Here is a 13,093-nt window from a genome sequence, read left to right as displayed (position 1 = left end):
TCTAACATCTGCTTTTGCTTCTTCCCATAGGTTTTAGAACATTGTGTTTTCTTTTTCTTTTGTTTTGAGACATATTTTGATTTTCCATTTTATTTCTTATTTGGCCCATTGCTTGTGCATTTATGTGTTAATTAATATTTATGTATTAAATATTTAATATTTACACTGAAGAAATAAAACAAAAATTATCGAAGAAAGGTCATTTTTTTAGTGATGATAGTATTCTACTACTTATCCAAAGGAATATCTTGGAAACATTTCACACTCACACATTTGTTCTCAGAGCTCAGATTCATGACAGACCATGTTACAATGGGCTGTTCTTTACACATAAACTGAGTTCATAAAAATTTAGCCCTTTAGAAGATAAGAGAACTGAAGTAATATAGATCAATCTTTTATAAATGGAGAAATAAAAGTTCACAAACTGAATTATTGCCTCTAGTGTGTCATTCTCTAACATATATAAACTGCCTGAGGTCAGCAACTGCATTTTGTTGGACATTATATTTTCAACATTTAGTTCAAGATTTATTCACATTTGCTGAATGAATGAAGAAATGTCTTCACTGTTACAGAGGGGTAGAAATATGAATGATACTAGAATCTTAGACATCCAGATAAATGTCATCTCCACAAAAAGTAGGAACCATTTATTAAGGACTTACCTGAGTGATTGAGTGACAGATCCTATTTACATTTACATATAGTATTTTGAAAATTGTGCTTAAAATAATTGATTACCTTTTTTAACCCTGTATTGATAGGTATTCTCCATTTTACAGGTTGGGAAAGTGAGACACAGAGAGATTAAGTCCCCTCCTGCAAAGGTTACACTTCCAGCAAGTGATAGAATTGAATTTGAATTCCAATAATCAGAGACTAGAGTTTGTATTCTTAATCTACACTCTACCTCAACTATGTTCAGAGCCGTAAAGTAAAGGCCTTTTACTGTGGATGATGAGAGCACCCATCAAATTGCATTTTATTCTTGAAATAAATAGGAAAATTTAGGGGTTTTAAGTTCAACTTTTTATATGTTGTAATGTGAGAAACAAAATTAATTTCATGAAAACCTAAGTGGTTCCAGAAACCATGCCTAAAATTGAGATGATATTGCTTTTCATCAAAAGATTATAGGGCAATTCACCTAGCCACTGAAAATCTATCATTTCTAAGTGAGAAAGCCAAATAGAAGTGATAACTTTTCAGCTGAATTAATTTTTATTTCATACTTCTAATTTTGTCCTTTAGAAGAGAGTAAGAGTAAAAATTCACTTTACTTGGAACAATTTATAGTTGCATTTAATTTTGAACGAGGGTGAAGATGAAGGGATTGATAAAAGTTTAATTTTTCTGACTCCGATGTTTCCCACTTGGAATCTTTAGCAATACCATTTCATATCCAGATTTCTTTCATGTTAAAATTATTTTTAGCAGGTATTTATTTACTAAGGGTAGAGTAGATTTTATGACAATAATTTAAATAATTGAATACAGGAATGTGATCACCTCCAAATATAACATACAAACATTCTCAAAAGAGCATCTTCTGGAAACCTGGTAAAAATACATTTTTTCAAAGAAAACATTTAGTGTGCCTACTCAAAGAAACAAAGATTTAAAAATAAGTAATGCAGTGTTGGAGACATCAAGAAAAGTGATGCTTGGCAATTTAGAAGGATAGGGTGACAGGCATATAAAGAAAACTGGCAGCTGGAAATTGGATTTGAATATGTACACTTCCACTTGTTGGCTATGTGACTTCTCTGAACCTCAGTTTTTTTTATCAACAAATGAGACTTTGTCTGATATGGATTAAACAAGCAGTGATTTATAAAAGGTTAATTATGTGAATATAAACTAGAAAACCGTATGTCTAGAATTTTCAATATCCATGAAACCTCCCTTTTGTTCTTGCTACTTGAGAGCCTCTGCCATATAAGATTCATGTAGGAATCTTGATAGATACTAGAAAAAGAAGATAATGTGCTTTAGGATGTTGTCCTTTTTCGTGTGCAGTTTTCAAATAAAATACTTAAGATTATTTGATTAAGAGCACTGGTGTGGAAACCAAGTATGTGTTTACCCAAATTTCTGAACCGTAACACTGTCTTGACCTATCTTTCTTCAATTTGCACTTGAAACTGAGTCACTCACTAAGAGGCTTGAAGTAGTTTCTTATTAAGGTTGAGAAATGTGAAAATAAAAAAAAAATGAAGTTAGAAGAGATTCCCTTTTTGTCAGTCATGACCTTTTGCTGTCTGATTTAGTCTGAGAGCTTTCCAGTTGGAGTGCCTACTCCACCCTTGAGAGGCCTGTGCGTCTATGTAAAGTCATTTATTTCTGAAATGCACTTGCCTCCTTTCATGTCTGGAGGGGACCATCTTTCCTCTGGCCCCAGTGAGTATGATTTAATTCTTTTTGGAAAGCTCTTTGTTTAAACCTCAGTGGAATACTATAAGGAGCAATATTGAGTCTCTAACTCAACAGAATATTTTCACAGCCCTCTGCAAAACATTGCCCCTTGGTGGAGTATCATTAGCCTTTTACTCTGAGAGTTTCTTAGATGCACGTAACAAGTTGTAGGTGTTCAATAAATATATGTACTGCCAAATTGATCCTGTATATTTTCCATCTCTCTTCTTTTCAGTGCCTTAGATAAGAACTTCCACATAATATTTAGTAGTCTTTTGTTGAGTCAAATAGAACCACATATGTATATTGACCACTTGCATACTAGTCCAAAAACTAATTGAAAATATAGCTAATTCCACATATACTTCCATTTAACATTCATTGAGTCTTAATGGTGTGACAATAATTCTGTTAATCATTCATTCAGAGAAATGAAATAAAATATGATTTCAGTGTAAGATGATCCTACTCTAGATGAAGTAAAAACTAAGCACACCCACATAATGATTATGTAATATGACTATATGATAATGTTAATGAACTTCATGTCAAGAAGTAATGTCTCTTTTGGTGTATTCAAAAAAAAAAAACAAAAACAAATGGAAACAGGAGATGATGTTTCTGGAAAGTAGTCTGTGCTGAACTAAATAAAGTAGGCCTGCACCCTGTAGGTGAGCAACAAGTAAGTGCAAACACATTTGGTTGTAAAAGAGATTGACATATTGGGAACTAGATTGACATATTGGGAACTAGTTGATAAAATGTTCTTGGGCTGAATCCATGGTCAAAACATTCAGAGGAGTAGATTAGATCAGGAAGATTATGGTCTATGAATAACCTTCAGTTATAAACTAAGCACACGTATGCCTCTGTGTGTGTGTGTGTGTGTGTGTGTGTGTGTGTGTGTGTGTGGAGGTACTAACTCTGTTATTTCTAAAAAAAGATGGTTCTAAATGAGGAAAGCATGACAGTTAAGTAGACAATTTAGGAGGCAACAATAATTTTTTAGGTGTGATATCATAAAAGTCTAACTGAAAATTTCAAATTAGTATCAGTGAAAGTCGAGATGAAAAAAATAAAACAAACATTTTTTTAAATGGCCTACAACAATGGGTCTCAGACCAGTGGTATGAGCATCAAATTTAGAGGTACTGAATCTGAAACTCTGGGGTCGGGGGAAGAGATAGCAGTTTGTATTATATAATAAGCCTCCCAGATGATTCTGATGTATTTGTAAGTTTGAGAACTATTGACTGAAATCTTGTAAGAATTGTAAAGGTATCTCTTTCTGTGTCCTTCAAAAACTTATTCATCATACATTTATTAACATAATTCACTGACTCTAAGATACTACTAGTTTTAAAAGTCAGTGCTATTTTATGTATCCTTAAAAATGCTGCCAGTTAAGCCAATTCATGCTATCAATTTTAAGATGCATCCCAACTTCAGAAGTGTTAAAACAAAGTATGTATCTTAGAATTTATAAAATATGTTGTGTTGACTGCCATAAAATCATACTGAATAAAAGAGGTGATATTTCACAGATACATCAACCTATTTTAAAACATTTTTAATTTAAATATTTTTTTAACATTTATTTATTGTTGAGAGACAGAACACGAGCAGGGGAGGGGCAGAGAGAGGGAGACACAGAATTCGAAGCAGGCTCTAGGCTCTGAGCTGTCAGCACAGAGCCCGACACAGGGCCGGGACCCATGAACCACGAAATCATGACCTAAGCCGAGGCCAGATGCTTAACTGACTGAGCCACCCAGGCACCCCTACATCAACCTATTTCTATGCTTATTCTCATCAAACTTTGAACCACAACTACATATTAATTTCCATTTATTTAATTTTGTTTTAACCTCAGACGTCACGTTTCTACTCTTTTCACTAATAGGTTATCTGATTCTAAATTATTGGAATCTACCTCTCTTCTTCCCACTGAGTAAAAAGGATAGAAATGTTTAGGGCATTATATTTAGGTTTTGGGAGTACTTAATTACATTTTTCAGAACTGAAGAACATTTTTGGGGAACAAAGGCAGGTTTCCCTTTGAACATGTATCTTTGTACCCTACCATCAGTGTATCACTCCAGTTACTGCAGACATAATCAAGAATAAGACATGATACACCTACATTTCAGGAGCTCCCACAATGTCTGGTAGTGATCTTCGAGGTGTTTGGAGATGTCTGGGTCACATAGAATTTTGCAAGCACATCTGTCTCCTAAAAGTTCAGCTCTTACCCTCTCTGCGGGGGAGTACATGGCCATCCTAAACTGGTATTTTCCCTAAAGTTTTCTCCTATTAACTTCTGGGCCTTGCTCTTTTTCTTTCACTTCCCTTTGTCTCTTTTATATTCTGTACGGGTCATTCTCCCAGACAAGAAGCAGCCCAGACTTCTGAATTTTCTGCAGTACGTTTTCCTCAGGCCTGAACTAATTTAGTATGGAATGGGAAATACCTACAGGCTGCAGCATATGAATTTGGGAATAATCTGAGACAGAGTAAGTGGGGAAAAATTAAACCAAAGTATGGATATAGTCTAACTAGGTAATCAATCCTGAAGGATGGAACAAGAAACTCTAAATACAAGGACTGGGATAAAGAGAGAAACAAGTTAGTTGAGGAGTCTGTGGTAGACCTGAGCCATGGAGGGCATAGCTGCTGGTGCTGGGGCTGAGCTACCTCCACTCTGGTAAGGTAAGATCCTTAGATGAAAGTTTTATAGCCATTGTTACCTGAGAAGGTGACCCTGAGCATAAATAAGTGATTTGCCTAAGTTCTCTAGGTTAGTCAGCAGCTTAGCCGGGGCTCCTGACCTGGACTTTCGCCCCACTGCCCAGCAGCATTACCCCATGTGCAACACTAGTATGATTATAGAATATTTTCCCAACAATTGCTAATTTATCACAGAGATCTCGCAGTTAAGATATGTTAAAAAGTTAAAAGGTGTTAATTAATCAAAAGCAAAACTACAGTGTTTTAGTATGGATTTTAAGTATGTAAAAATAAGGTAGGGTTACTTATTCTCTGAGAATCACTTTTATCTCCTAAAATATGGGGGAGTGATTTCTTCACTCTGAATGCTTAAATTTCTCTTGTACAAAAGAAATCCCTCAAAACAAACAAACAACAAAAAATAGAAAAAAAACAATTTATAAAATATAAATATGTTATAGAAACCTGAGATATAATCAGTATCATTATCATCATTAAATAGGAACTAAACTAAAGTTTTGCTTGGGTTGAGTCACCCACATACACACACACACACACACACACACACTCACACTCACACTGACACACACACACAGTTGCCCCTGGTGGTGATTTTAAAGTAGTTTCTTCTGTACTGTACTAGTGTGAAGTCCATCGTGTGCCATTTATTAACATTCTGAATCTGGTAAGTTCGTTAAGCTCTTTATTTTATTTGTTTGTTTGTTTATTTATTTGTTACTTTAGAGAGAGAGAGAGCGAGCGTGCACACAAGCTGGGAAGAGGGGTAAGGGGGTGGGGGAGAGAGAATCTCAAGCATGCTCCATGCTCAGTACAGAGTCCAGTGTGGGACTTGATCCCACAATCCGGGATCATTATCTGAACTGAAATCAAGAGTTGGACACTCAAACAACTGAGCCATTCAGGGCCCCCTCCCCTTCTTAAATTTTCCATTAACCTCTCTAAAGCTTAGTTTTCTCATCTGTAAAATAGTAATGGTACTAGTATCTATACTATAGAAGGTTATTGGGGATTAAATAAGATAATATAACTACTGTTTAATATATCATCATTAAAGTCCTAAAATTTAGTCTAATGCCATGGCTATTAGAAACCACACATTTGGTGGAAAGCACAATATATAACATTTGGCAACCATCTGCTATACCTTGGCTGGAGTTCTAGGTATTTGAAAAAAAATTATCTTATTGGGTATTCACAGCAAATCTTCACATTGCCTATTAATGTTTTTATTTTATGGATGAGCAAATGAAAGCACAGAGAGTGTCACTCACTTGTCCAAGGTCAGAGGCCTATAATTGGAAGAGAAAGGAGTGGAACACCAGTCATTATGACTTCAAGGCCCTTGCTTTTTCCACAGTGTACCCTGACTGAGGGACAGCATAAAAGGGACTAGATTGGTTAGTCAAGGACCTGCTACTGTAATTAATTTTCATGGTTGTATTTTTGTATTTGTCTGAGCTTCTTTCATTCTAAACCTAACTTAGAAGTGTTTCTAAAGAAAGAGAAAGCTTGGTGTTAATATTGCTCATACTCACCGTGGGAAGAAGCCTTTTCCTACATAGGAATGGTAATTTTATTTCTGCCCTTAAAATGAGAAATAGGTCAACCTACTTACTTATTGCATTGCTTAAATCATCTTCTGGGGTTTTGGCAGTTTAAGGCTTATAGGTCTTTTCTTGGCTATTTTCCTCTAAATCTCTTAAGGGATCATAGATATTCTATGCACATCCAATCAAATATTTATTAAAGAATATATAATATAACTGTAAATTTATTGTAACATTTTTCTTCTAAGGAGTTCAGAACCCTATGGCATAAATTACCTCATTTATCTTCATGTACATTCCCAAGGGAAGAGCTTGGTAGCATTATCAGCTCAGATTAAAAATAAATGGGCAAGTATAAACCAGTTGTTCAGTTAGTCAGTCTATCATCAGGATTGACAGGGTTTCCACTATTTGCAGGTAACTCTGCTGGAAGCAGTAGCCATGCTGTGTTCAGGGGAGCAACATGTCAGAGCAAGGCTAGTCTGGATGAAAACTGAAATGGCTCAGGAGTGCCTCAGTTCACCTTGCTCTGTTTATCTGCTTTTTTGCCCAGCTAGTGACTAAACAGTAGCATAAGTCCTTGTTTCCATTTGAGAAACCATCAGCCATTGTTCTGTCTTACCACCTCATACTTCAAGCCTCAGATGAGTCATTGTTTTAAGACCTTTGATTTTTGTAAAAATCCCAAATGTATTCATTTAATATATTTATCATAAGGACTCAATCAGAGACTTAATAAAAAAAAACAAAAAACAAAAAAACAGAAAACAAAAATGACACTACAGGTTAAGATACAGTCCTATGCAGAAATCAAAGAAAGGGCAGACCATCTAAGGGAAAACTAAAAAGACAACACAAGGAGAGAGGCTGGATAAGACAGCGTTCTTGTCTGGAGACCTGCTTTGAGTAGGTTTCTTGCAGATACTTTTTAAGGGTTGTGGGCTTTTTTTCAGGGTTCAGCAGCTTGTATGTTCAAAGGGCTACAATGTTGGGTTCTCCTAGCAGGCTCTGTATGGACAGCAGGAGGATCCTGACAGTCATACAGGGTGGGCCACTTGTCCTTCAGGATGTTAAGCAGATGTTACCCCAGGTGTGCACAGTGGGGTCGTAGCAGGGTGTGAGGAAGTACACTGTGGGTGCATTTTAAGGTTAGCCACCGGAAACTCCAAGAAAAGCTTATACCTCAGATCTTCATATACTCTGTCAGCTGCTCCATGGATGGCCTCTGTCCACTTAAAATGGCTGTCTGATTCAGCGAAGATAGGAATTCCTGTGTTGCCAGACATCATCAGGGTCATCAGCTCCTGCTGTAGCCTCTTGCCCATGGAGTGGCCAGTGCGCTGGCTGGGCTTGGCTCCTTTGTGGGCAGCAAGCAGTGATGCTGGTGAAGGCTGGGTTGTGGTTCTGGGAAGCCATCCAGAAGGTGCTGGCAGGGACATGAGAATTCGGGGAGCACCACCACAGGACTGCAGGCCCGCCTGTCTGCATACAAGGCTTTCCTTGATGCTCAGCAGAGTTGATCATGTCTGTGTCTAGACTTGTGGCAGTTAGATGTGAATATATCCAGTACAATATATTGAATTAATGAATGAATTTTGTGTGGATCTTCTCTAAAAAGCCATGGGCTTCTGGGGGGCAAGAAGTGTTTTCTCTTTGAATCCTCAGCACATATCACAAAGCATGGCACAAAATGGACAAAATCAGTTAAGTAAATAACATAGGGAACTAGAAAACATATTTAATGTATGAGGATCAGCCTACAAACCTATTGCTTCAGATTATTTTTGCTTCTAGTTTCTATTTAATCACGTTCATCAGTGGGTTGATTTTCCACTTCAAATGGCATCCTTCAAATGTTATTTTTGAGCCTCTCTCTCACCATGTATAAAAAGGGGAGAGTGATACTTATTTGTTCTTTATGGGATGCTGTGGGAAGCAAATACAATGAAGTGTATGTATTAGTTTCTAGGGTTGCTGTAACAAAGTACCACAGCCTGGGGGCTTAAACAAGAGAAATTTATTTCCTCATAGTTCTGGAGACTAGAATTCTAAGATCAAGGTGTCAGCAGAGTTGATTTCTTCTAAGATACCTCTCCTTGGCTTTTAAATGGCCATTATCCCCATCTGTCTTCCCTGGTCTTTTCTCTGTGCACATCTGTGTCCTAATCTCCTCTTCCTATAAAGACATGAGTCATTTAGGTTAGAGCCTATCCTTACAACCTCATTTTACCTTAATTATCTCTTTAAAGGCTCTATCTCCAAATACTGTCACATTTTGAAGTACTAGAGGTTAGGACTTCGGCATATGAATTTTGTGGGAGCACAGTTCAGCCCATAAAAGTATATAAAAGGTCTAATATGATGCCCAGCTTGTAGCTGTCATTTACTCATGGAATTATTATTACTATCACTTTTTGTCAGAATGTTCTCATATATCACCAAATAGCTTTACTTTTTCTTGTTAAATTATTCCTTTGGTCTCTTGCTCAGCTTGCTTGAAAAGAAAAATAATATGTAGACAGGGCACAAGCAATTCCAGCATGAAGTGCAAAGTAGAGGGAGAAAGATGAAGAATTATCCTAAAGGAAGGAAGCCTCTGAGCTCATTTACAGATTTAGCAAGAGCTTGTCATAACTGGAAAAAATGATGACCGAGACAAAGAAGGTGATGCTATAAATGGTGGCAAATATTTTAAGAAGAAAAATGAAAGCATGTGTAGGTATATTTGGCATTCAGGGGAAGTGGCAGGGAGTAAGGGCACCAACCATGAAAGGTATTACAGAGGAACATTCCATGAAAACCTGGCAGTCAGATTTTGATGGGAAAAGAGTCATTAGCCACATGTCAACCTTGTGATGAGTTTCAGAACCGTCTTGCACACAGTCACCTTCCATGCAGTTCCTGATATCTTTTTTTCTCTCCGTACCTCTATTTTTCCTTTGCTTTCTTCTGCAAAAATGAACTGAATCCTTGTTAAACAACAGTTGTTGACAGAGTGCAGTGGTGTATACAATGGTAAATTAGATCCTCAAGGCAATAAATGTGTAGATATATATGCACATTATATATATATGTGTGTGTGTATTATATGTATATATAACATACATATACATAATGCAATATATATATATACATAATACTATATATACATATACATAATGTGTGTATATATATATATATTTAATTCTTATTGTTTGTGGTAGCTATATGAAGCCTTCACAAACACTGAATTAGTGAATACTGAACTGTTGTTCCTAGGGGAAATACATACCACACACACCCACATACACATGCAGGCACATTGCATGTAGACGGTAACCTTCAATCCTAGAAATAACTTGTACTGGTAGATTCTATTTTCTTAAACTTTCAACAAAGAAAATGAGGTGCAGAAGTCTTAAGTTGCTTGCTTAAGCCATGCTACTAACAGATGCCATAGATAATTGGAATTCAACCCCCATCCATCCAGAGCTGGAATTTTGTATACTACACTGAACTTCTACCTACCATCTTCATCTTCTGGTCATATAAATATAAATATAAATATAAATATATGTATATATATTCATAGAGAGAAATATATATATTTATAGAGAGAGAAGGGGGAAAAGATGACCACATATATCCAAATGTATGAATATATGTTTATATATCTCTTTATATGTAATTACATATACATATATATGGTATAATTTTGTATCTGTCTATATATCATATACATAAATGACTAAACAGCAATGTACAGATTGATGAACAAAGTATAGCTGCAAGATGTAAAAGACTTAGGGTTTTTATTGAAAACATTGTGTAGTATTCTACACAGAAGAGTGGTTATGTATACTTCCATATATAATATCCCATTCTTTTTATGAGCCAAGAGCTATTCTAGGCCTTTCATAAAAATTACCTTTTATAATAATCTTATAAAAGAGACATTATAATCTTAATTATAATACTGGAAAACTAGAACTCAGGAAAGTAAACTTGTTAGAGACTGCACTGCCAGTAAATAGTACAGTTGAGATTGGATCCAGGTCTCTGATTCCAGTAGTCCAGACCAGTGCACCTCATGATAAGTGGATGTAGAATAGCACCTTCTCAGATGGGGTCTCTCCCTCGACCTCTGTCTCAAACATCCTCATCCTGAAATAACAAGGAATGGCAATCAAATAAACTAGAATTTGAAGAGGACAAAATGGGTGTTGTGTTAGGAAGGCAAAAGCAGAGAATGAATGGTGAGTAGGCATCCCAGTGTGATATAAATCTAAAGCTAGAGAGGGTTTGCAGGGAAGGTATTTCTGAGAGGAGTGTTTGAAAGACAAACAAAGATTTAGAAGTCGGTCAATAAAAAAAAGAAGATGGCTAGCAGATAGAACAGTTAGGGCAAGAAGGCAGGGAGTGAGACAGCCCTCTTGGAAGTTGAGCTATGGGACATTGGGTGTGGGAGAGCATGTACAACTGACTGTTCTTGGCTCAATAGGAGTCTGGGGTTGAGGTGACACCAAGAGATATGTGGTCAGTATGGAGAAAGCAAGTGGATAGAAGTGGGGTTTAAATGTTAGGATACTAGGTTTGGATATTTTTCTCAAGGCAGTAAATTACATTATTATTTAAAGTTTAAAGTGAGCAAACTGACTTCAAACAGCCAAAGGATTTCAACAGTTTTCCACGAGGAATTCTATTTTTTTTTATGTTTATTTATTTATTTTGCACGCACGTGCTTGCGCACACGATAGAGACAGAGAGAGAGAGAGAGAGGGAGAATTCCAAGCAGGCTTTGCACTGTCAGCATACAGCCTGATGCCAGGCTTGATCTCATAAATTGTGAGATTCTGACCTGAGCCAAAACCAAGAGCCAGCCACTTAACTAACTGAGCCACCCAGGTGCCCCAGAATTTCTTATTAAGGAATATTGGAGGAGGTACAGTGTAAATCCCAGAAATCTTACTCTAGATCTCAAATTTTACTATAGAATATATTCGGTAATAATAATTAATAGTAATAGTATAATAATATAGGTTCTTACTTTAATAAAGGGAAAAAAAAGGATGTATATACCGTCTCAGTGAAAACCCCGAAAATACCAAGTATGTACCAGGGTCTGTTGCCTGGAAATTATACCTGTAGTTTCCATAATTGCTTTGCAATGCCATTAATAGGGAAGAAATTAATGACATAAAATAACATAAAATAGACTAAACAAAAGCTTCACTTTTCAAAAAGTTGTGGTTTGAAACATTTTTAAATCTGAAAATACAATGTTAGTTCTCCTGGACTGTGCTTACTGTGACATTGTCATGTTTTGCTTTCATTTTCCCATTTTCTCAGTCATGGTGAAATTCTTTCAGTAGTACTTGAGGTACTAGTACTTATGTAGTAGAGAAAAGCATTCCCAGTCCTCAAAGAGCAACATGCAAAAGCCAATAGAAATGAGCCTCACGGACACATGGCCTACAACACACATGTATTGTACCAAGTAGGTAAGTTTTAATATGCCAATGATGTCATATCTGAGATTAGGAGGAAGAAAGTTCTACACTCTCCCAAGGACTCTCTGTTGCAGTCCCGCCTGGATCATCCATCTGTATATTAGCATTGCATAACATTTAGACCTCCATGCTGAGCAGCTCCTAGAACCCATAGCTGCTTGCTTGGAACAGGAATTCTTTCTGTTGTAAATATTAATTAAAAATGACTGTGAATAGATTGGGGGGAATTAGCCAATAGTATTTCATCCAGAAATGTATCCATTACTTTATTGCTTTCATTATTTAAATTGTGACCTTTTGGCAGAATATTGTTTAATAAATAAGTCAGTATGTTGAGGACATGGATGGGTTGCTGCTACATAGTGGATATGAGCCAGGCTGTCTGTCAAGTAACTGAAGAGTTAGGCCCAAATTTCCTTGTATTTATATATTTATATATGCTTCACCAGTATCTCTATACTTAACCTTTATGTTGTTAAAAGCAGCATAAATGTTAAGAAAAATGTCTCAGTTTGAATTTTGACTTGCTGCTTGCTGGTTGTGAGACATTTGACCTCAAATCTCTGAGTCTGTTTTCTCAGCTATAAAGGGGAAAGCAACAGTGCCTACTTTAAGCTGTAAAGACTATATAGGAATATATTTCACTTTAAACTTATTGCTAGTTGTACTTGTTTTTAAACTACCCTAGTAATGGGGATCCTGGGTGGCTCAGTTGGTTGAGCGTCCGACTTCGGCTCAGGTCGCGATCTCATGGTTCATGGATTTGAGCCCCGCATCGGGCTCTGTGCTGACAGCTTGGAGCCTGGAGCCTGCTTCAGATTGTGTGTGTCCCTCTCTCTCTGCCCCTCCCCTTTGTTCTTGCTTTGTCTCTCTGTCAAAAGTAAATAAACA

The 13,093-nt window shown here is 36.5% G+C and overlaps 1 protein-coding gene and 1 pseudogene across 1 annotated transcript in view; one reads left to right on the top strand and one right to left on the bottom strand.

Annotated features, from left to right (window-relative positions):
• TENM4 (teneurin transmembrane protein 4) overlaps nt 1-13,093 on the top strand; it is a 2,866,770-nt gene that overhangs the window by 57,424 nt on the left and 2,796,253 nt on the right. The gene's annotated exons all lie outside the window — the stretch shown is intronic.
• On the bottom strand, nt 7,524-8,152 carry LOC106981606 (ubiquitin-conjugating enzyme E2 C-like; annotated as a pseudogene).

The sequence above is a fragment of the Acinonyx jubatus genome, chromosome D1, assembly GCF_027475565.1.
Source record: "Acinonyx jubatus isolate Ajub_Pintada_27869175 chromosome D1, VMU_Ajub_asm_v1.0, whole genome shotgun sequence".
NCBI lineage: Eukaryota > Metazoa > Chordata > Mammalia > Carnivora > Felidae > Acinonyx > Acinonyx jubatus.
Note: the sequence above shows the minus strand (reverse complement) of the source record. Positions and strands in the feature narration are given on the sequence as shown.